At 41.1% G+C, this 22,191-nt stretch overlaps 1 protein-coding gene across 7 annotated transcripts in view; it reads left to right on the forward strand.

Annotated features, from left to right (window-relative positions):
* The window catches only part of FAT3 (FAT atypical cadherin 3), a 695,104-nt gene that overhangs the window by 401,675 nt on the left and 271,238 nt on the right, over positions 1 to 22,191 (forward strand). The window lies entirely within an intron of this gene.

Raw genomic sequence — 22,191 nt, forward strand, 5'->3', positions numbered from 1 at the left:
ACAAAAGAACACCTAAATGTATGTACACATATGGAGTGCAATGGAAAGAGAAATATGATTCAATTGTCATTTAAAATCCTTCTTTGTTCTGCTACTATCACTGTGGGAATGATTTCTTCTGTTTTATTAAGATACTAGGGGGCCCCTGCCATGTGTTGCTGTGGCTCAGTCTGGTGATCTGGAAAATAAAGTAATGAGCAAGTGTTGGTTTCTAATATATGGTTTTCTCAACCTGGGAATCGGGACCTCGGGGGGTCACAAGAGGGGTGTAAGAAGGGTCGCCAAAGACCACCAGAAAATACAGTATTTTCTGTTGGTCATGGGATTCTGTGTGGGAAGTTTGGCCCAATTCTATTGTTGGTGGGCTTCACAATGCTCTTTGATTGTAGGTGAACTATAAATCTGAGTAACTACAACTCCCAAATGACAAGGTCTATTTCCCTCAAACTCCATCTGTGTTCATATTTGGTCACATGGAGTATTTGTGCCAAGTTTGGTCTAGATCCTTTATTGTTTGAGTCCACAATGCTCTCTGGATGTAGGTGAACCTCAACTCCAAAACTCAAGGTCAATGCCCACAAAAGGCTTTTAGTATTTTCGGTTCATCACGGGAACCCTGTGTACCAATTTTGGTTCAATACCATCATTGGTGGAATTCAGAATGTTCTTTGATTGTAGGTTAACTATAAATCCCAGCAACTACAACTCCCAAATGACAAAATCAATTTTTTGAGTGATGATCACTCCTTGGGTTAATAGGTGTCTTGTGGCCAAATTTTGTGGCAATCTGTCCCGCAGATTTTGAGTTATGATGTCACTCAGAACGAACAGAGAATTTTTATAAAGATTGCCTGGAAGTCTTATACACTCAGGACCGAACTTTACTCAGGGTCTTAAAACTCATGCTTCATCGCCTGCTTTTTTGTTGGTTTCCATCTTATGTTTTGTCAGAACACTTATCTAAATAAATGTTCATTACACATTTTATAGTGTTTATTATTAAAAGAGAGCAAGTGTGGTATACAGTCACCCCTCCACATTTGTGGTTTAGGCTTTTGCCGATTTCAATATTCACAGGATTGATTAAAAATATGTTCTTTGAGAATCTCTAGGTTCTCCAGTGTGACTATATGGTCAGTGATATCTTAAGAACCTAGATATTTGTACAGAGAACATGTTGGACAAGAGCAGAATTGAATGGGTCCTCATGAAATCTGATCTTCTTCTGCCTCCTCCCTAAGAACCCTCTGGATAGGTGTGAAATTGAAAAGAATCTTATCAACTCTTTTATTCTGCTGCTTGAAAAAAAACTTGGATTTGAAGTAGCCTTAGGCAACAGAGTCTGTCTGAATATATGATGAGGCACTTAGATGGTGAACATCTCTTTCCTTCTCTCTGTGGGAAAGTAAGTTCATATGCTAGTCATACTCGTGAATAACAGCTACTGAAATCTGGGTTCTATGACATCATGACGTCACAATTATTTGGCGACTAAAATTTACATTAGCAACTTACTACTCAAACTATGGAAAGCTAGCAAAATACTCCTTTCCTCTTTCTTGTGTTAAAAGTCTTGGGTATTCATTTTCTAAACATTCAGCTTTTTGTGTACAATTTTACTGGTTTATACATTTTATATATTTTCCCACTGCCTGATGTTTGTAGACTTTTTATTCAGACAGATTACTTTGTTTATTTCCTCATCTCTTAATTGCAGAAATACAGTGGGCCATGGATATCCATGAGGATTTAGTTCCAGGATTCCCCCACTGATACCAAAATCCCAGTGGTATGGTAAAATAGAATCGGTTATATAAAATAGTAAAACCAGGTTTACTTTTGAGATTAAGATCATCTGGGGAGGACTTGCTCTCAGTCCCACCATCTTGGCAAGTACAGTTGGTGGTGACGAGAGACAGGGCCTCCTCAGTGGTGGCCTCTCAGTTGTGGAACTCCCTCACTAGTGATATCAGGGCAGCCCCCTCCCTCCTAGTGTTTAGAAAGAGAGTTAAAACCTAGCTCTAGGAGCAAGCATTTGAAAAACAGAACAATGGAGGAATTTACATATGAAATAACATGTCTTTTGACTTTGGAATGGCCTTGGGCTGATTTATTGAATGTATTTTAAATTCAGCTTATTATATTTTAATTTTTAATATATCTTTTTAGCTGTTCTTTTATGTTTTAAAGCATCATGGAAGTGCAATTGTAAGCTGCCTTGAGTCCCCCTTGGGGTAGAGAAAGGTGGGACATAAGTAAGGTAAATAAAATAAAGAAATAAATAAAATTATCAAGCTGTGGATAGTTGAAGCCATGGATGCAGAATTCACAGATATAATTGGGTTTTTGGAAAGATGTTCTTTAATCTGTTGCTCATTACTACGACAAAAACTGAATCAAATTTATTTTGCATTTTGGATGTGAAACAACCATCGTCAGACTTTACAGATTAAGTTTTTTTCTTGTGTTATAATTGGTGATATTGCCGACCATGATTCTTTGACACTACATGAACAGTTCCGTGCTCTAGTTTCCAAACCACGTTGAAGCATCATTATAAGCTAAACGGTATAATGTGTGTGTGTGTGTGTGTGTGTGTAGAGGAATCGAGCTTAAATATTAGTCCCAGTTACTTCTTTCCACATGACAAAGGTATACATCAAGCATCCCTTAGATAGTGGCTGTTTAAATAGTTTTTAGAACATCTTATTAAAAATATGCAGGAAGAATAGTATTGGTGAACCAATAATGGAGTGAGGTTGGGAGATCCAATAAAAACTGATAGGAAATAATGTTGGAAAGCACATCCTTTTCAGAGATATCCCCCACTCTCTTGTTACTTTGACTCAAACTTTCTAAGAGACTGGAGAGAACATCTAAAGGCATGACTGTTGAAGTTCTCAAATCATATAACTTCTTTAAAATAGGAAAGAATGTGTAAATTTAGTAGGAAGCTTTGCCGGAAGCTTGAAGAATATTCCTCAGGCAAGAGAAGTCGAGAAAGCACTTAACACTTTCATATGGGAAAGTAGGTAGAGAATATATATATATCTGCATACTTAATTTGGAAAAGTGGGGCACCTACTAGTCTGCTTGCTTGTACTTCTCCCATTTTCTCAGTGATGCAGTAAAGCGTAGTTAGAGTCCAAGAGGGCTATTCTCTCGATGTAGAAGAAATAGGAACAACATAAATACATTCATGTTAATTGGTTCAGTTTATGAAGAATATCATGGATGGAATAGTGTATATTTATATAGTAGGTTCTCCTTTTGACCACCTCCATTGAGATGTGTATGAATATATTATAAATATATAATAATTGTCTGAAGGGGGTTGGTTTTCATGGATTGGGTACAGATTTAGTTGTTGGCAGAATAGGAGTGAAATTTTTTGCTATTCTTGTTCTGAGACACAAAAAAAAGATAAATCTCCATCTATGTGAACTTCCAGTTATAGTATTCCCTCAACATCAGCATTTTTTTTTTCTTTTGTGGGTTTTGCTATTCAAAATTTGATTAAAATGTTCTCTCTAGGAATGTCTAGATCATTCACCGTGACTGTTTCAACAATTTCTTCCAATCAGGATGGGGGACCTAGGGTTTTCAAGAGATAACACCTCTAGAAAAAAAATATTTTCCAGTGTGATACTGTGGTCAGCTTCCGTAGAGTTGTTCTAGAAAGTCTAGAAATTCCTAGAGAAATGTTCTCTCAGGAATACAAAAATAGCAATATATTTATTAGCAGTTTCTAACTTCAGGGGGTCTTGTGCCCCAGTCCTAGCAAATTTGGATCACTGTGTTATTGTAAATTTTTTGCCTTGTTTTTAACATTCTGAAACGAAAGAGTCAAGTTTTTGTCTCATTTTTAATGACTCTCAGAGGATTTGCTTTCTCAAAATCTCCCAATAAGTATGCACGTGGGTCTTCACATTCTACCAATTTTAAACAGGATTTTGGCTTGCAGCTGTGTTAACATAAAAATGCAAATTGCCAAGAAATTGCCAGTTTGTACTGGATTTCCCACCTTTGGTACAAGACTGGGGCAAAGGTGTGTTGCGTTTCATTGAAGCTGCAAAAAGTCTCTAGGGAAAACTAATGTCTCCCCGTGGAAGAAATGAAAACACCATAGAAAGAATGGGATTGGCAGATTCTTCCAAAATAGGAAAAAAAATCCATCTGATAATTTTTGTTTAAAGTCTAGAAATTTGGTCTTACAAATGTGATGACTCTTTCGGGATGAAACAGCCCTGAACAGTTCCAGCCTAGTTTACCTGTCTGAATGTATCTCTCGCTATGAAGCTCCACGAATGTTAAAATCGTCAGGTGGAGGCCCTGCTCTTGGTCCCACCATCCTCGCAAACATGACTGGTGGGAACAAGAGACAGGGTCTTCTCAGTGGTGGTCCCTCATCTGTTGAACTCCCCAGTGATATCAGATCAGCCCCCTCCCTCCTGTCCTTTAGAAAACAACTTAAAACATGGTTGTGGGGCCAAGCGTTTGAACAATAGATGCATTGATTGTGATTGATATCGACCCTATGTTACTGACAATTGGTTTGACCTGGACTATGATTTGAATTTGTGTGGTTTTAAATGAAATTTTAATAATTTAATGTTTTAATTACTGTTTTAATTGCGATTTTTATTTATCAATCTGTTTTATGGTATCAAATGGTTGCCTGTTATAAGCCTCCCTGAGTCCCCACTTGGCAGTGATAAGGACGGGATGCAAATATGCAAAATAAATAAATAAGATCAACAGTCATTTTTACATGAAAGGGGAGGAAAAGAAGCTGGTTCCTTGTTCATTTATCAAAAAACAAAATAAATTAAGATTTACATACCTATTTCAGACCAGACCCCCCCCCCCCCGGTGATATTAATGTGTGCCGTCTTCATTTTGTTATTAATGATTTTATAGTTAAATTATTTTAGAAAGCCTCGCAGGTGCATGGGAGGGCTTAGTAGTGATCAGAGACATGGAGCTTCTGGTCCTTTTTAAATTTTTTGGACTGTAACACTAATCTTTGCCCAGTGTTGCCAGCCATCACAAAATTTTGCCAGCCCTGCTGTAAGATGAGCATTTAATATGATAAAACTAAGGAGGCAGTACATCAAAGTTTTAACTTCTCATAAACTTTGGTTCTTGTGTTAGAACAACCAGTGTTAGAGATCACTGAGCAGAAAAGACAAAATAAGCAAGCGGGTTTTCAAGATGTTTGTTCACTGAATGTAAAATCATTCATTTCCTCGCTTCTTGGAAGTAAAAGCACACAGTGTGATAACAACACAAATACTCAAGGTAAGTTTTATTTTAGATGCAGTTCAGCATCCTGTATTACTTCTGTTCTGTGGCTCATGGGTGCCCAGGTATAGCTAATAGAGTGTAAAAAGAAAATTAGAAATAGTTTTCATCTGCATGCATTTTGGCTGGAATTAGAAAGTGGAGAGAGGGCTAATTAATCTTTTAATTAATTTCTTGAGTTAGTTCCCTCTTGTTGTTGTTTATTTGCTCAGTCGCTTCCGATTCTTCCTCACCTCTTGGACCAACCCACTCCAGAGCTCCCTGCCGGCCGTGTCCACCCCCAGCTCCTTCAAAGTCAAGCCAATCACTTCAAGGATACCATCCATCCATCTTGCCCTTGGTCGACCCCTCTTCCTTTTTCCTTCAGTTTTCCCCAGCAACATTGTCTTCTCCAAGCTTTCCTGTCTTCTCATTATGTGGCCAAAGTACTTCATCTTTCTATGCCTCTAATATCCTTCCCTCCAGTGAGTTCCCTCTTACTAAGAGTAAAAAAACAAACAAAACAAAAACCAGTCTCCATGATAAACTTACCAAAACAGCAACAAAAAAAGTCTCATCTCAAGGAGTAGCTTGAGATCAGATATTTATCATGCTGGGTAGCAAGTTCAATGTGAAATTTATTTTTCTGCTCTACTTCTAAGGAGTTGTCCATTTGATTTGCTTTTGAGAGCTGCACAGTATTCAAGAGCGTCTCTCCCCAGGTGTCTTTAAATTGCAAACTATGAGCCTGGAGGTGAGACAGCCAAGTGACAGCCCAGCTACCTACTTATGTAATGCGTTCTGATCAGCTTCGATACAAAGATGGGCTTCAGCTTATTGCAGTGGCCTCATCTGTCAATATAGGAATGCCTCTTGTATTAGCATCGCTCCTTTTAATTAACAAGAGATGTGTTGTCATAAGGTTAAGAGGAGGTTAAGAGGGGACATGATAGTCATGTTTAAATAACTGAAGGGATGTCATAGTCAAGATGGTGCAGGCATGTTTTCCATTGCTTGATGGGCATAGAACAGGATTCACAATACAGGTAAAGAGATTCCATCCAAATATTATTACAAATGTCCTGGCAGTAAGAACTGTTTGACAGTGGAATATATTGCATTGGAGCACATTGAGGTCCTTCTCTGTAGGATGTCCATCTGTCAGGAGTGATTTGATTGTTTATTTTTGTATAGCAGGAATCTTGATTTGATGGCAATGTGGCTTTCTTCCAACAATGATTCTCTAAATGGCTTGTGAATTCCTCCTTTTTGTTTTTTGGACCCAATAAGCCCCCTACTCCTTATTTACTGTTGTTTTCTTTGCTATGGCTCAAGCTAACTTTTAGTTTGCTTATTCAATACTAGTGGATTTAAAGTTATGTTGTTTCTATGCCCATTGCTTAATATCCTGAAACCACATACATATATCAACACCTTGGATCTTGTTTTCTTTTTTTCTTTCTTTCTGGATTTTGGAATATTTGCATTTGTTTATATGATTTATTTTGAAGATTAAATCCATGTCTAAACGAGAGATTATTTTATGTTTCATATGTATATAGCCTGAAAGTAATTTTATCCACAATTTTTAAAAATAGTTTTGTACATGAAACAAAGTTTCATATGAACACAAAATGAAGGTTTTAATATCTCAGTCATGTACTTGGACAATTTTGGATATTGGAATAATTCAGTTGTTGGAAATCCGGATAAGGGATGCTCTGCCTTTATACTCATGTGGTATAGAACATTGTCTTTTAGCTTTTTACTAGTTTTATGACTAGATTTAAACCTTACAGAAAGGCTCATGAGCTAAATGGCGACAGGGTGGTGTAGATGTGTTTGCCTATGAACGTTTTGGGGGCTATGGAACTGAAACCAGTTACCCCACTCAGGGCCATAGCCAGAAAAAAAAATTCGGGGAGGGTTGAAAATGGGGGGGGGTTGAAAATTGGGGGGGGGGGGGTTGAAAATTTCAGGGGGGGGGTTGAAAATTTTTTGGGGGGAGTTGAAACCTGCCTCCTAGCTCACGCTGATGCAAAGCTTTCAATAGCCTGCAGCTCCGCCCCTGCCAATCACCTCCACCAAGTCTGGCCTTAAGGAGAGCATTCAACACCAACTTGGTTGCTTCGCTACATCGGCTATTGCTGCAAGCAGAGGCGGCCCTAGGTAATTTTCAACGGTAAGCAAACAGTATTTTTGGTGCCCCCAACCAATCACTGATATATATTTTCTGTTCGTCGTGGGAGTTCTGTGTGCCATATTTGGTTCAATTCCATCATTGGTGGAGTTCAGAATGCTCTTTGATTGTAGGTGAACTATACATCCCAGTAACTACAACTCGCATATGTCAAGGTTTATTTTCCCCCTGAGCACCTCAAGAGCGCCCCTGGGCAAAATCAACTATACTGCAAATGCTTACTTTACGTAATGGATTGAGCCGCCCCTGGCTTCAAGTAATGACAGTGTGACTAAACTGTCAACATTTGCTTGAGATAGTGCTTGCAGTTCTGGAGGGAATTTTTTGCATCTCATAGACTTAGCATGGGGATTTGGCTAACCAGTTAAAATTCATGAGTAAACCAGGTTTATTTTTTTTTAACCTGAAAATTTTCAGGGGGGTTGAACCCCTAACCCCCCCCCCCCCCCCCGCTACAGGCCTGACCCCACTATCTTTTGTTCCTAAGTGGTTCTGAATTTTGATTCTTCTGTACAGCCTATTGGCCGATCTCTCTTCATTAGTAAAATCACTGTCATTGAAATAGCAGGAAGAGAGAATCCTGTTTGTCAGTGGTACATTCATTTGATCCCCTGCAAATTGACCATAAAAGTACGCTGGAAGACCTAGGTATTCCTAGAGATAATAATTATCTATGAATTTGTTGACCCTCTAGCAATTTCCAATGGAGGTAGAGCATAGAGTCACACTGAAGGACCTACAGATCTCCAGAGGTAAAAATAGTGGGTTTTATTCACATTTTTACACTTTCATAGGGGTCCTATGGTGCTAACTCTAGCAAATATGGGGGATAACTGTATTTGCTATTCTCCTGTATGAATCCATAAAGGGTAAAGCATAGAAACTGAAATAAAGATTTCTCAAACTCTATGCTTGAAGCCATCTCCCCCTCCTTCTAAGTGACTCTTGCCTCTGTAATAAAGATGAGGCATCGGCAAAGGTAGGCTAACTGGGGTCATTCACATTTCTGTCAACTTCTGTATCGAGAACGATTTGTCATGCAAGGATGCATAAATACTCGATATCAATCTTGTGTAAGCATCAGGCTCAGTGGGTTTAAGTAGCTAACATGTGTCACACATTTCGCATTTTTCCCCTAAAGCAATATTTCCTGGTGGTGTGCCACCAGCAAGCATAGAAGACCTACATTCATCCGGTCATTTTAGACTTAGTGAAGAGCAGGGAATGTTTCCGCCTGATTGATTGGAAGCTCCCCAGCCCAGTTTCTTTTTGCTCTCTTCCCAGTTCTCCCTTAATTCAGAGAAATCCAAAAAAAGTCTCTGTTGTAGGAGGCATTTTACATCTGAAGTAGGGAAAAGAAAAATGACATCCTATATATATATATATATATATATATATATATATATATATATGTCAGGAGTGACTTGAGAAACTGCAAGTCGCTTCTGGTGTGAGAGAATTGGCCATCTGCAAGGACGTTGCCCAGGGGACGCCTGGAAGATTTTGATGTTTTTATCATCCTTGTGGGAGCCTTCTCTCATGTCCCCGCATGAGGAGCTGGAGCTGATAGAGGGAGCTCATCCGCCTCTCCCCGGATTTGAACCTGCGACCTGTCGGTCTTCAGTCCTGCCGGCACAGGGGTTTAACCCACTGCGCCACCGGGGGCTCCTATTTAATATTGACATAGCATAAATGTACTGGTATTTATTTATTTAATGTATAATGCACACCAAAAGAGGGGAGGAGAATCATAGTCAACCAGGCCTCTGATTGGCTGAGAAAGAAAGTGAGAAACACATAGAGAGAAAAACTTCAACTCCCATGATGTCCCAGGAGGGACCACAGAGGCTCCTTCAATGCCTGCACCATGCAAAGTGCTGCTGGGAAAGTGAGTTCCCATTTGCCTCAAGCGGGCGCTGGGGAAGGGAACAGATGGAGGAGGCTGCTGGGGAAAAAAAAAAGAAGCCACAGTTTGCCTGATTTGTGAGGCTGCCTAGCCCACGCTCTGCTTCCAGTGCCGCTCAGCCCCAGTAGCCCCCCGTTAGCTGAAAAGATCTGGCTGCATATCGGCTAAGGCTTCGGCTGTCCCCCAAAGAAGAAGGAGGCAGAGGAGGAGGAGGCTTCTCCTCCTCTCCATCACCCAGTGGCTCCCTGCCTCCCACTACCTCCTCCTCCGCCGCCGCACTGTCAGCCGAGGCGGGCATGGAGTGGAGGAGCCCCTCGGGGAGGCTGAAGTCTGACAGCGGGAGCATGGGCAGACAAGTGGCACCAGAGGGGCACAGCATCAGTAGGCAGCTGCCTTGCTCCAGTGGGAGGGCAGCTGCCTGCCTCCCTCGCCCTTGGTGTTCCCGAGTGGGGTGGTCTGAGGAGGAGGGAGGGAGAGTTGAACCCGTACCTTGGGAAGTCAGGTCTGGCCACATTGGTCCACGCTCTTGTTACATCCCGAATAGATTACTGCAATGCACTCTATGTGGGGTTGCCTTTGAAGACTGTTTGGAAACTCCAATTAGTCCAGCGAGTGGCGGCCAGATTACTCACCGGAGCGTCATACAGGGAACATACCACCCCTCTGTTATGTCAGCTCCACTGGCTGCCAATCCAGTTCCGAGCACAATTCAAAGTGCTGGTTTTGACCTACAAAACCCTATACGGTTCCGGCCCAGTGTACCTGTCCAAACGCATCTCCTTCTACATCCCGCCTTGGAGTTTAAGATCTTCTGGGGAGGCCCTGCTCTCGGCCCCACCTCTATCACAAGTGAGATTGGGGGGGGGGGCGAGGAGCAGGGCCTTCTCGGTGATGGCCGCTCGCCTGTGGAATTCATTTCCCGTGGAAATCAGATCATCAACATCCCTCCTCTCTTTCAGAAGGAAACTAAAAACATGGATATGGGACCAGGCCTTTGGGTAATCTGGCAGATAGACAAAGGACAATGACAACTAGAATTGATAGGATTTGACAATGTGGAATGAATTTATGGATTCTGAGCTGGCGAACGTTGAACATTAGATTGGTTTTATTGATGGTTTTAACTGTTTTATAATTGCTTTTGATACATGTTTTATTTTATTGTTGTTGTTGGCATCGAATTGTGCCTTTTGTAAGCCGCCCTGAGTCCCCCCTCGGGGGTTGAGAAGGGCGGGGTAGAAATGCGCAAAATAATAAAATAATAATAATAGAGAGGAGGATGGCGGAGGAAGGGCTTGGGGAGGAGGAGTGGCAAGTCGCATTGCCACGGAAACAATGGTGGACCGCTGGGCTGTTGGTGCCACACCAACCTGGTGCTGGCTCTGCCTCGCCATGAACCTCCAACAGAAGATGGCCCTCAAGCTCGGAGTAAGGAAAGCTTTGAAGAAAGGACATTGGAAGAGGCGTAGTCTTATACGGCGAGCATATTCCAAACTTTATATTTTAAATGGAAAAGTTGGGGGGTCATCTTATTTGCCCAGTCATAGAATCATAGAATCAAAGAGTTGGAAGAGCCTCATGGGCCATCCAGTCCAACCCCCTGCCAAGAAGCAGGAATATTGCATTCAAACCATGACTGACAGATGGCCACCCAGCCTCTGCTTAAAAGCTTCCATCGAATATGCCGGAAAATATTGTACCTTCTTCTGTAAGGGGTGGAAAAGTACATATCCTGATGTACGCAGGGTGTCTCGTGGATGAACCCTGTCTCCAGAACCATAGTCCAGTGATCAAACCTCTACCATCCTGGCTCTCCTTGCTTTATCAAAGCCATAACAACTGGAATAACGTGAAAGAAAAGATTACTGCAAAAGGTTTTTCTCCTGCTTCTCTGTGTGTCCCCTGGGATTCTTGGCAATCTTGGAAATATCCCATAAATGAAGATGTTAGAGTTCAGGACTAGAGTTCACAATGTATAAGGAAAAAGCCAGTGTTTCTGAAAGAGGATAATACCTGTAGTTTTGTTATATAGGAGAAGTGATAGGCGAGGTGCCAGGCCTAAGGCACTGCTTTAGAAAACGACCGCCTGCTGTGGCTAAAAGGGGAAAAAAAATCCCAAATGATGTCTAGTTTTATACTGCTGGAGTCATAATGGAGGTTTTATAATTCCTTAGGAAGCATCTAGTATTAGCCATTGTTGGGAGCATAATAGGCAAATTGTTGCAAAAAGTACCTTTTTTTCTCTCTTCTGTCCTTCCTTTTTTATTTTTAAAAGTAAGTCTGTTCTTATTTTCTTAGGATCAGAGAGGAGGTCACAAAAACCACCGTATGTGAAATAGGAAGCAATTATGTCTGAAGAGTTTATACATTTCTTAATCCCTTTGGAAGCAGGTATACTGAAAGCTTGAACCAAAGACGTCTTTGTACCACCCCAGTCCTTTCCTTTATAGATGCAGCAGACAAGCTGTCGGCTTCCCAGGATGCCCTGTACTACATTGTAATTTACAGACCCTGTTGACGGGGATTTAGTAAAGCAAAGAGATGTTTCTCTACTAAAGATGGATGAATGGGTCTCTTTCAAATACGTGTCACTTTGCCATGTCTCCATCAATCCACAAAATGGTCTCATCCCTTTTCTCTTGTTAGTCTGCAACCTTTCATTCCCCCCCTCCAAGGATGGGTGCATTTCATTGTGTGCCTAAAAACCATCTCTTTACACGTATTTTTTTCCTCTCTCTCAATAGCATCTTTGGGGGCAAATGCTTTCAGAACAGTATTTCAGATTTGAACCCCATTGGATATTAATTTGCAACCTAGTTAAATTGATGCAGAAATTTTCCAAAATTAAATTCTGGCCATTCCACACAGTGCTATGACCCAGAATATCAAGGCAGAAAATCCCACAAAATCTGCTTTGAACTTGGTTATCTGAGTCCACATGCATATAATGTGGGATTTCTTGCCTTGATATTCTGGGATATAGGGCTGTGTGGATGAGCCCTTACTCAAGAATATCTACTCTTTGCTAGGCATGTGCCTGTATTATTTTATGTTGATATGGCTTGTAAATATGCAAAAAGGAAAAGTAAGCACAGTTTGATTCTGTACGCTTACTTTCTGAAATATACCATCTAGATTTTAACATTGGCAGAAATCTATTGCCAGCTACTTAGTAAATCATATTTAACTAAGTATATATACTTACTTACTTAGGTGATCCCTCGTTGTCCGCATATGATAGTCGTCCAAGATTGATGGGTCCGTAAGTGACTGTGGAGCCCAAGTCTGCCAATGGGATTTTGGCCTGCATCAATAGGAACATAGTGTCTAGATCTAGGGAAGTAATGCTACCCCTCTATTCCGCTTTGGTTAGACCACACCTGAAATATTGTGTCCAATTCTGGGCACCACAATTCAAGAGAGATATTGACAAGCTGGAATGTGTCCAGAGGAGGGCGACTAAAATGATCAAGGGTCTGGAGAACAAGCCCTATGAGGAGCGGCTTAAGGAGCTGGGCATGTTTAGCCTGAAGAAGAGAAGGCTGAGAGGAGATATGATAGCCATGTATAAATATGTGAGAGGGAGCCACAGGGAGGAGGGAGCAAGCTTGTTTTTTTGCTTCCCTGGAGACTAGGTCGCAGAACAATGGCTTCAAACTACAAGAGAGGAGATTCCATCTGAACATGAGGAAGAACTTCCTGACTGTTTATCTCTTTTGCCCTCCATTTGTGCTTCTTCAAATTCTACAGCATTGCTGGTCACAGCTGACCTCCAGCTGGAGCGCTCAAGGGCCAGGGCTTCCCAGTTTTCAATGTCTATGCCAGAGTTTTTAAGGTTGGCTTTGAGCCTGTCTTTAAATCTCTTTTCCTGCCCACCAACATTCCGTTTTCCATTCTTGAGTTTGGAGTAGAGCAACTGCTTTGGGAGACGGACAACGTGGACGGTCCAGTAGAGTTGATGGCGGAGGACCATCGCTTCAATGCTGGTGGTCTTTGCTTTTTCCAGCATGCTGACATTTGTCTGCTTGTCTTCCCAGGAGATTTGCAGGATTTTTCGGAGGCAACGCTGATGGAATCGTTCTAGGAGTTGCATGTGATGTCTGTAGACAGTCCACATCTCGCAGGCATATAGCAGGATTGGGAGGACAATAGCTTTATAAACAAGCACCTTGGTATCCCTAAGGATATTAAGGCAGAAAATCGCACAATATCTGCTTTGAACTGGGCTATCTAAGTCCACACTCAGATAATGTGGGATTTCCTGTCTTGATATTTTGGGATATAGGGCTGTGTGGAAGAGCCCTTCCTCAAGTATATCTACTCTCTGCTAGGCATGTGCCTGTATTATTTTATGTTGATATGGCTTGTAAATATGCAAAAAGGAAAAGTAACCACAGCTTGATTCTGTACGGCTACTTTCTGAAATATACCATACATATTTTAACATTGGCAGAAATCCATTGCCAGCTACTTAGTAAACCATACTTAACTAAGTATATATAACTAAGCAACCTCTCCTGCGCACCCCTTGAACCTGACAAAAATGTCACCTGTCTATGTTCCAATTGCTAGTCAAATGAATCTTCTTCTACCCAGGCTGTTGATACATGATAATATATAACTGGTTCATATACCAGTATACAAAGGGATCTTGTAGTCCCGTGATATTAGAAATACCTTCACTTGCTCATTCTCTAATGCGATATATGTCATTCTCTGTCAACGCTGCCCTTCAGCAGTCTACATTGGGCAAACAGGCCCGTCTCTGCGCCAGAGGATAAATGGACATAAATCAGACCTTAGGAGTGGGAATACACAAAAAGCCATTGCAGAACACTTCAATCTTCCTGAGTATTCCATCTTTGACCTTGGAACAGCTGCCCTTCAACACAAACTCTACAAAGGAAGATTGGAAAGAAAAACAACATTGGAACATATCCATAAACTCTAGTCCATCAACAATGGGTTGAAAGGATAAAGGGGATATACACACTACAATACTAATTAACATCCCAGCCTCATGAGGGCCCTCTTGGTCATTTTATGGTTCCCAGTCAACATCACGCTACATTCCTATAACTCCGTCTACTATTTGTATGGTTATCTTCTCATCGTCCCTTTACGGACATCTTCTATCCTGCTTTTGTCCACTAACCACAATCATTAAAAGTGAAATTGTCACATAATTCCCACAATTTTTGCTTTTCTATGGCTATTCAGACACACAATTTTCCTATAAAGGTTAGTTCCTAGGCATCCATGCATCTGAGGAAGCAGACCTAGCATAGGTCATGAAGTTATCATTGTTGTATGATGTTACCTCTCCCATAATTTATTACAAGTAATTATTATTACTGTAATGAATTACTCTGTTTGTCATGTCTCTACAAATTAGTCGTACTAGAACTAACACTTTAATATATAATGGTAGAATCATGATAATGGAAGAGATATGAAGAACATCCACTCCAGTGGTTCTCAACCTGTGGTTCCCCAGATGTTTTGGCTATCAACTCGCAGAAATCCTAACAGCTGCTAAACTAAGTTCTTGTGGGTTTTTTCGGGCTATGTGGCCATGTTCTAGAGGCATTTCTCCTGATGTTTCGCCTGCATCTATGGCAAGCATCCTCAGAGCTGCTTGCCATAGATGCAGGCGAAACGTCAGGAGAAATGCCTCTAGAACATGACCATATAGCCCAAAAAACCCCACAAGAACTTAGTGATTCCAGCCATGAAAGCCTTCGACAATACAGCTGCTAAACTGATTGGGATTTTTTGGAGTTATAGGCCAAAACACCTGGGGACCCACAGGTTGAGAACCACTGATCTAGTCAAAGACCATTCTTCCATGCAAGAATACACAATCCAAGCACTCCCAACCAGAGGCAGCCCTAGGTAATTTTCAACGGTAAGCAAACAGTACTTTGGTGCCCTTCCCAACCAATCACTGATATATATTTTCTGTTCGTCGTGGGAGTTCTGTGTACCATGTTTGGTTCAATTCCATCATTGGTGGAGTTCAGAATGCTATTTGATTGTAGGTGAACTATACATCCCAGTAACTACAACTCGCATATGTCAAGGTCTATTTTCCCCCAAGAGCGCCCCTGGGCAAAATCAACTATACTACAGATGCTTACTTTGCGTAATGGGTTGAGCCGCCCCTGCTCCCAACCAATGTCCATCCAGCTTCTCTTTAACACTATGGAGACTCCACCACCCCTTGAAGCAGCATATTCCAATGTCAAGCAGCACTTACCATCAAGAAGTTTTCCCTAATGTTCAGGTGGAATCTCTTTTCCTAAAGCTTGAATCCATTTCTCCTTGTCTTATCAGCCAAAAGCAAGTCTGCTCCCTCCTCGATATGACATTCTTTAAAACATTCATATCTCTCAGATGTGTCTCCATCTTTGCTTCCTCTTGCTCTATGTCAAAATGCATTTGCCCCTTATCTCCTGCCCCTTGATTCTTGAGAACACAGTAATCCTGGGTGGGTGTTTTTAGTGCAAAGGAAGAGAAGTTGCACGGCACAAATCAGATGCCTTCTTTATCGACCATAAAAGATCCTTTGGGCCACTCTCTTTGCTCTCTTTGCTCTGTGCTGTTAAACTGACATGTCTCGAAACAGATGTGACTTCACCCTAAGGGGAAAATGACAATAATTTGTGCACTGAATGTTTTAGAAGGCTTGGAGTTTAAAAGGTTTATCCTTCTCTAGTATATCAAATGGCAACGTATCGGCATCTGTTTTTTGTAAGCCTCCTTGAGAAAGGCTCTATATTTCAATCCACTTCTTTGCCTGTTGAAATAAACTCCAGTATTCTCCCAGCAACTGTATCTTGTTAGGTACCCTTATCTACGAGTCAAGAGCTAATCTGTCTTAGATAAAATTAAGACATTGAAATAAATTGACCTGTTCAGTTGTATCAGAAACTGAAGCAATTTATGGATGCTGAAGTGAAGGTACTAAAATCATTTTCATCATAACATTTGTTTGGCTGATTTTAAAATTCCAAGTACACTTAGCCTTTTACATTCTTAGTGGGTAAGGGCAGAGACTGCCTGCAAAAATGGGAAAACAGTTAATTTTAATAGTTCTCTAGGAATCTCTAAGTCCTCCCACAGTACTCTATGGTCAAACTTTGGCAGAAGTTGATCATGGAATTGCATTTGAGGATATGAAGATTCCTCAAGAGACCGTATTGATAAAATTTGTGAATAATCAAATCCATAGAAGTTAGAACGTAGAAATGAACTTAGAAATGTGGAGGACTAACTATAAAGTATCTGTGAGAGAGTGATAGACATGAGACTTGAGAAATCGAGGTTAAGCAATGAAAGCCGTTGTTTGAATGTTGGCCCATCACTATCTATCCTAGCTTAACATGTCTTACAGGTTTAGTAAAAATAAACATTACAGTTTGAAATGGAGAAGAGAACTGTATAAGCTGGCATGGGCTCATTGGCAAGACTAAAAATTGGCTTATTAACAAACAGACCATTTTTCTTCCCAACACATTATTTAATGGGCAGTTAACATTTGTACCATTGAAGGGTTATATTTTTCTAATATAGAATTAAAATGCAACCTAGATTAAAGTCTTACTGAGTTGGATCCACAGAGTAATGGCTGGTTGGGGATTGACTAAAGCCTCTCCTTGTGCCCCCCCCCCCCCCATGACTCTGGATCCAGGCCATTTGAGCTTACTTCTCAGTTAATATATTTATAGGGCTTCAACTTAAGATGTTGACCATGATTCTTATGAGAAGACAGAGTTATGAGATGTAGCTACTACGGCTGGGCGGTTTCGTTTCGTTAATTCGTAATTCGTTAAAAATTCGTTATTTTTTTTATATCGAAGCGATAACAAACCATTCTGGAGCAACTTAAAAACGAAATGAATTTTTAAATTCGTTTCGTAAATGCTTCGGATTCGTTATGTATTCGTTTCGTTATTGGTTTGAGGTCGTTTCGTTATTATTTCCGCATGTCTGGGGCAAGTTTTATAGTTGTTTTTTGTTTAATTAGTGAAAAAAATTATAATATCACACCAACAGTCAACAACAGAGGGAGAGGGAAGCTTCAGAAGTTCCCCCTGTCCCATTTGGAGGTTTTTTAGCGTATTGCGCAGTCGCGTCCGCCATTAACGAATCGATTAGTTATTGTTTCGTATTTGTTTCGTTAATGTTTCGTAATTTTTTTTACATTTACGAAATTTCGTAAATATCGATTTTTTTTTAAAAGAAAACTTTCGGAATTCTTTTAAATATCGAAACGCAAAAACCCCCAAAAAACGAATCGATTTTAGAAACAAATTTTTCCGTTGTTACCCAGGCCTAGTAGCTACAGTAGTCTCCCCTCCACCACTACTCCAAAACCCACATTCTCAGCAGCAAACCATCCCACTTTGGTCCAATCATTTTCTGCTTGGTGCAGAGCTTGAGGAGCAGCAGATAAGTATCCAACTATCTTCCACAGGAATCTCTAGGAGTCCTTCAAAGGTCCATGTAGATGACCTCATTGCTTTGTATCCAGCCATAGGAAAATAATTGCAAAGATAGAAGGCCTGAATGAACAAGAAACAAAAAGAGATCACAGAGAGTGACAACAAAGCCTTCTTTGGGAATAAGTTATTTTATTTTATTTTATTTTTATCCCGCTTTTCTCTTATGGGTAGGAGTCAAAGAAGAAGTTCCATATTCTAGAGGCAGCTACCAAGGAGGCTTTCTCCTTTCTAGTATCCTCCCAAGAGAAGGCTATGAGGCCAAGGAGACGAGATGGTTAAGCATCGAAGCCAGTTTCCGTAAAGTTCATATCACCATCCTACTAGCATGGAAGATGCCAGCTTCCACCGTGGATCCATATTCTGATTCATAGTACAGTAAATCCACATCTTACACTAACCACTCTCAATAAAGAGCGAATTCTGTCACATTTGACTGCAACCACTTATCAAAACACGATGCAGTTGATTCCATTTATGTCCTTGTGTTCCTGCTTGTTAGGGCACAATAGGATCCAGGCTCTGTTGGAGTTTTCCTCCAAGCTTCCGCGGGTCACCTTTAACAAGATAGACTCACTAATGGTTCACTTCAAAGGGCAGAAGCAGCAATCATCATGTCTGTTCATTTGATAGATTCTGACAAAGTAAAGGACAAATTCATTTTCATTGTTTAAAATGTGGCACTTCAAAGCAGCCCCCGACAGTGATGCCTGTTATTGCTCCACAATGTGACTTATAGCTATGAGCCACCCATAAATGCAGAGCCCTTATTAGTTAAATTGGAGTATAGGAATGGATACTTTTCTCTGCTCTACTGGACAGGTTTCTTTGGCAGCTCCAGCACATTCTCTGAATAGCTGCAGGATCACTGCGTGGTCTAGTGATGTCAGTAGGGTTCAAGGAGCCCCCGATGGCACAGTGGGTTAAACCCCTATGCCGGCAGGACTGAAGACCAACAGGTTGCAGGTTCGAATCCGGGGAGAGTGCGGATGAGCAACATCTATCAACTCCTCATGTAGGGACATGAAAGTAGTCTCCCACAAGGATGGTAAAACATCAAAAACACCTGGGCATCCCCTGGGCAACGTACTTGCAGACGGCCAATTATTTCATACAAGAAGCGACTTCTTCAAGTCGCTCCTGACATGACAAAAAAAAATAGGGTTCAGAAATATTTCTCTCTCTCTCTCTCTCTCTCTAAGAGCCGTCGCAAACTCTGTTCCTGCGGGAGCAAACCTTGCTAACACGTCCCTGACGTCATGAGCCTGCGCCTCTCGCCCCGCCCCTTTCTCCGCCCCTTTCTCTTTGCCAGCGTGGTTTTTCCTTTGCTAGGGCAGCATTGCCCGCATTTTCTCTCAGTTGAATTCTGCCAACTGAGAGAGTATGCTGGCAATGCTGCCCTAGCAAAGGAAAAACCACTCTCGCAAGGAGAAAGAGGCGGAGAAAGGGGCGGGGCGAGAGGCGGAGTCTCATGATGTCAGGGACATGCTAGCAAGGTTTGCTCCCGCAGGAACAGAGTTTGCGACGGGTCTTACACACACACACATGCTTATTTGTCCTACTTGAACCTTGTTATGAACAAAGTTGAGTAGCACTCTTCTTGCTCCGTAAATACCTCTGAAAGCTATCACACCTCCTCCTCTGCGTCCCACAAGAGCTCGGAACAAGGAGGCAGTGATCCATCTGTCAGGAATATTTTGATTGTGTTTCTGTATGGCAAGGGGTTGGATTGATGTTCCTGATAGTCTCATCCGATCTATGATGCTATGAAAGATTACAACAGTTGTTCCAGTTCCCTAATGGACTGTTCCAACCCAGAGGACCATATATCTCAACATCATGGCTAATGAAGTAGGCTATTTTATACCACTATTCATGGAGGCTATGGATGAACAAGATTCCTACTTGATAGATACCAGTTGCCCTATTTTGCTGATAATTCCCTGTGCTATCTGATGAGAAAGCATTGTTTCAAGGAAAACCTATGGTTTGGATTCTATTAGATCAGTGGTTCTCAACCTGACATTCAAATAATTGCATCACGTTGGCTCCTGCAACTGGAATAAAGTCAATAAATCAACAGGGTATACCTAAATGCTAATTTAGTATTCAGCAACTGATTCAATGGGTCTACACTAGCAGGGACTATCTAATACAGTGATTCTCCACCTATGAGACCCCAGATGTTTTGGCCTTCAACTCCCAGAAATTCTAACAGCTGGTAAACTGGCTGGGATTTCTGGGAGTTGTCAGCCAAAACATTTGGGGACCTACAGGTTGAAAACCCTGCTAGTGTAGTCCTATTAAATCAATTGTTGAATACTAAATTTGCATGCAGATACACCCTGTTGATTCCACTTGCAGGTGCCAACATAATGCAATTATTTGAGTGCCAGACTATAAGTCCAGGAAACCAGGGCTCAAATTCTCCCTCAGAAATGGAAACCTACTTTCTGTCTTTGGCAAGTCGAACATCGAACACTATTAAGAGTCAGAGGAAAGAAACAGCATCCCTCCTCTGACCAAACATAATAAGAACATGGGTTGTTGTAGGTTAATAAGAAAACTCTGTGATAGATTTGTCTTAAAGTTGGAAAAAACACATCAAGCTCCAGTGAAGACTAATAGCTAGGCATCTCTTTGGAGACCATTTGGTTTTGCTTTTGTTCAGACAGATTAGTATCTCTCGAGGGACACAGTATGGTATATTAGTTTTAATATTGGAGTAGTACTTGGGAAGATCACAGTTCAAGTCTATGAAACCTAATGAGTGATTGTTGAAGGCTTTCATGGCTGGAAGCACTGGGTTGCTGTAAGTTTTTTGGGCTGTATGACCATGTTCCAGAAGCATTTTCTCCTAACGTTTTGCCTGCATGAAGTCCTCACAACTTCTGAGGATACCTGCCATAGATGCAGGTGAAATGGCAGGAGAGAATGCTTCTGGAACATGGTCATACAGCCTGAAAAACTTACAGCAACGAGTGATCTTCAGCAAATCATGCATTCTCAGACCCCAAAACTCTCTGATATAGAAATATAGGTTTACTTTGGGATAGGTAGCCCAAGATTGGGAATGACTTGAAGGCTAACAACAACAAAAGAGGAAGAACTTCCTGACTGTGAGAGCCGTTCAGCAGTGGAACTCTCTGCCCCGGAGTGTGGTGGAGGCTCCTCCTTTGGAAGCTTTTAAACAGAGGCTGGATGGCCATCTGTCAGGGGTGGTTTGAATGCAATATTCCTGCTTCTTGGCAAGGGGTTGGATTGGATGGCCCATGAGGTCTCTTCCAACTCTTTGATTCTATGATTCTATGAAAAGAGAAATATACTTTTTATCTACGTAGAAACATAAAACATGTTGTTCATAAAACATGCTGTTTTATGATGCATAGATCTACATGGCTTTTGTGTGTGCAGAAAATGTTTTCTTTGCAGAAATCTAATTTCTGTCCCGAAATATATGTGATTTTGTATATAGAAACATATAGGGTAATTCCATGTAAACACAAGGTTTTCTGTGCAGAATGTTACTTTCTCTGCAGAAATAGGCATTATTTTTATTCCACAAAATGCACATTTCTAAGAAAGCTAAGTGTTTTTCTATGCAGATGAAAGTTTGCCAAAGTTAGAGTTTCACAGTAGCATCATGGCTACCCATATTGCTTTTCTTGACATTTCTTGAGCATTGGGAAACATCTTTCTCAGCAAAGAGACAAATAGCAAATGCATATTCTTTCCATCCCTGTAAAAGAGAGCAACAATTCCTGGAGCATTTGATAGGCTTTGAAAGTGATACCCAAAACGGAGGGCCACAATAATTTTGTGGGTTCTTTTTTAAAAGGAACAAGGTAGTTTGTCTTATTTGTGAGAAAAAGAACACTGGGTTTTGTCGCTCTGACAAAGAGTTAATAAAATACAGTACTTGTGCCATACGCTATTATTAGCCCTGTCATGCTAGATTTATTCTGCTCCATGGACTGCATTGGCTATTAAGTGCCATTCTTTCCCTCTTCATGAACTATACGTGATGGTGACAGCTCCTCTTTCCGTGCCCTGCTCCTTTTATCCAGGCACGTCATCACTGCATATGTAATTCATCCAAGTTTTGGCTCAGCTCAGGTGCTGGACAACCTTTTGTTTCTGCAGAGAATTGTGGCTGGAAGCAACACAATGTTTTGCAAAATTATGGACTTGAAAAAAAAACAAAGTCAGATTTGAAGCTTCAAATATTTCTGATGCTGACTGTGCTACTCTCTGACACTACAAATAAGGGAGATAGCAGCAGGAATTATAGTTTTTTG

This window comes from Anolis sagrei, chromosome 3 (genome assembly GCF_037176765.1).
Source record: "Anolis sagrei isolate rAnoSag1 chromosome 3, rAnoSag1.mat, whole genome shotgun sequence".
Classification (NCBI taxonomy): Eukaryota; Metazoa; Chordata; class Lepidosauria; order Squamata; family Dactyloidae; genus Anolis; species Anolis sagrei.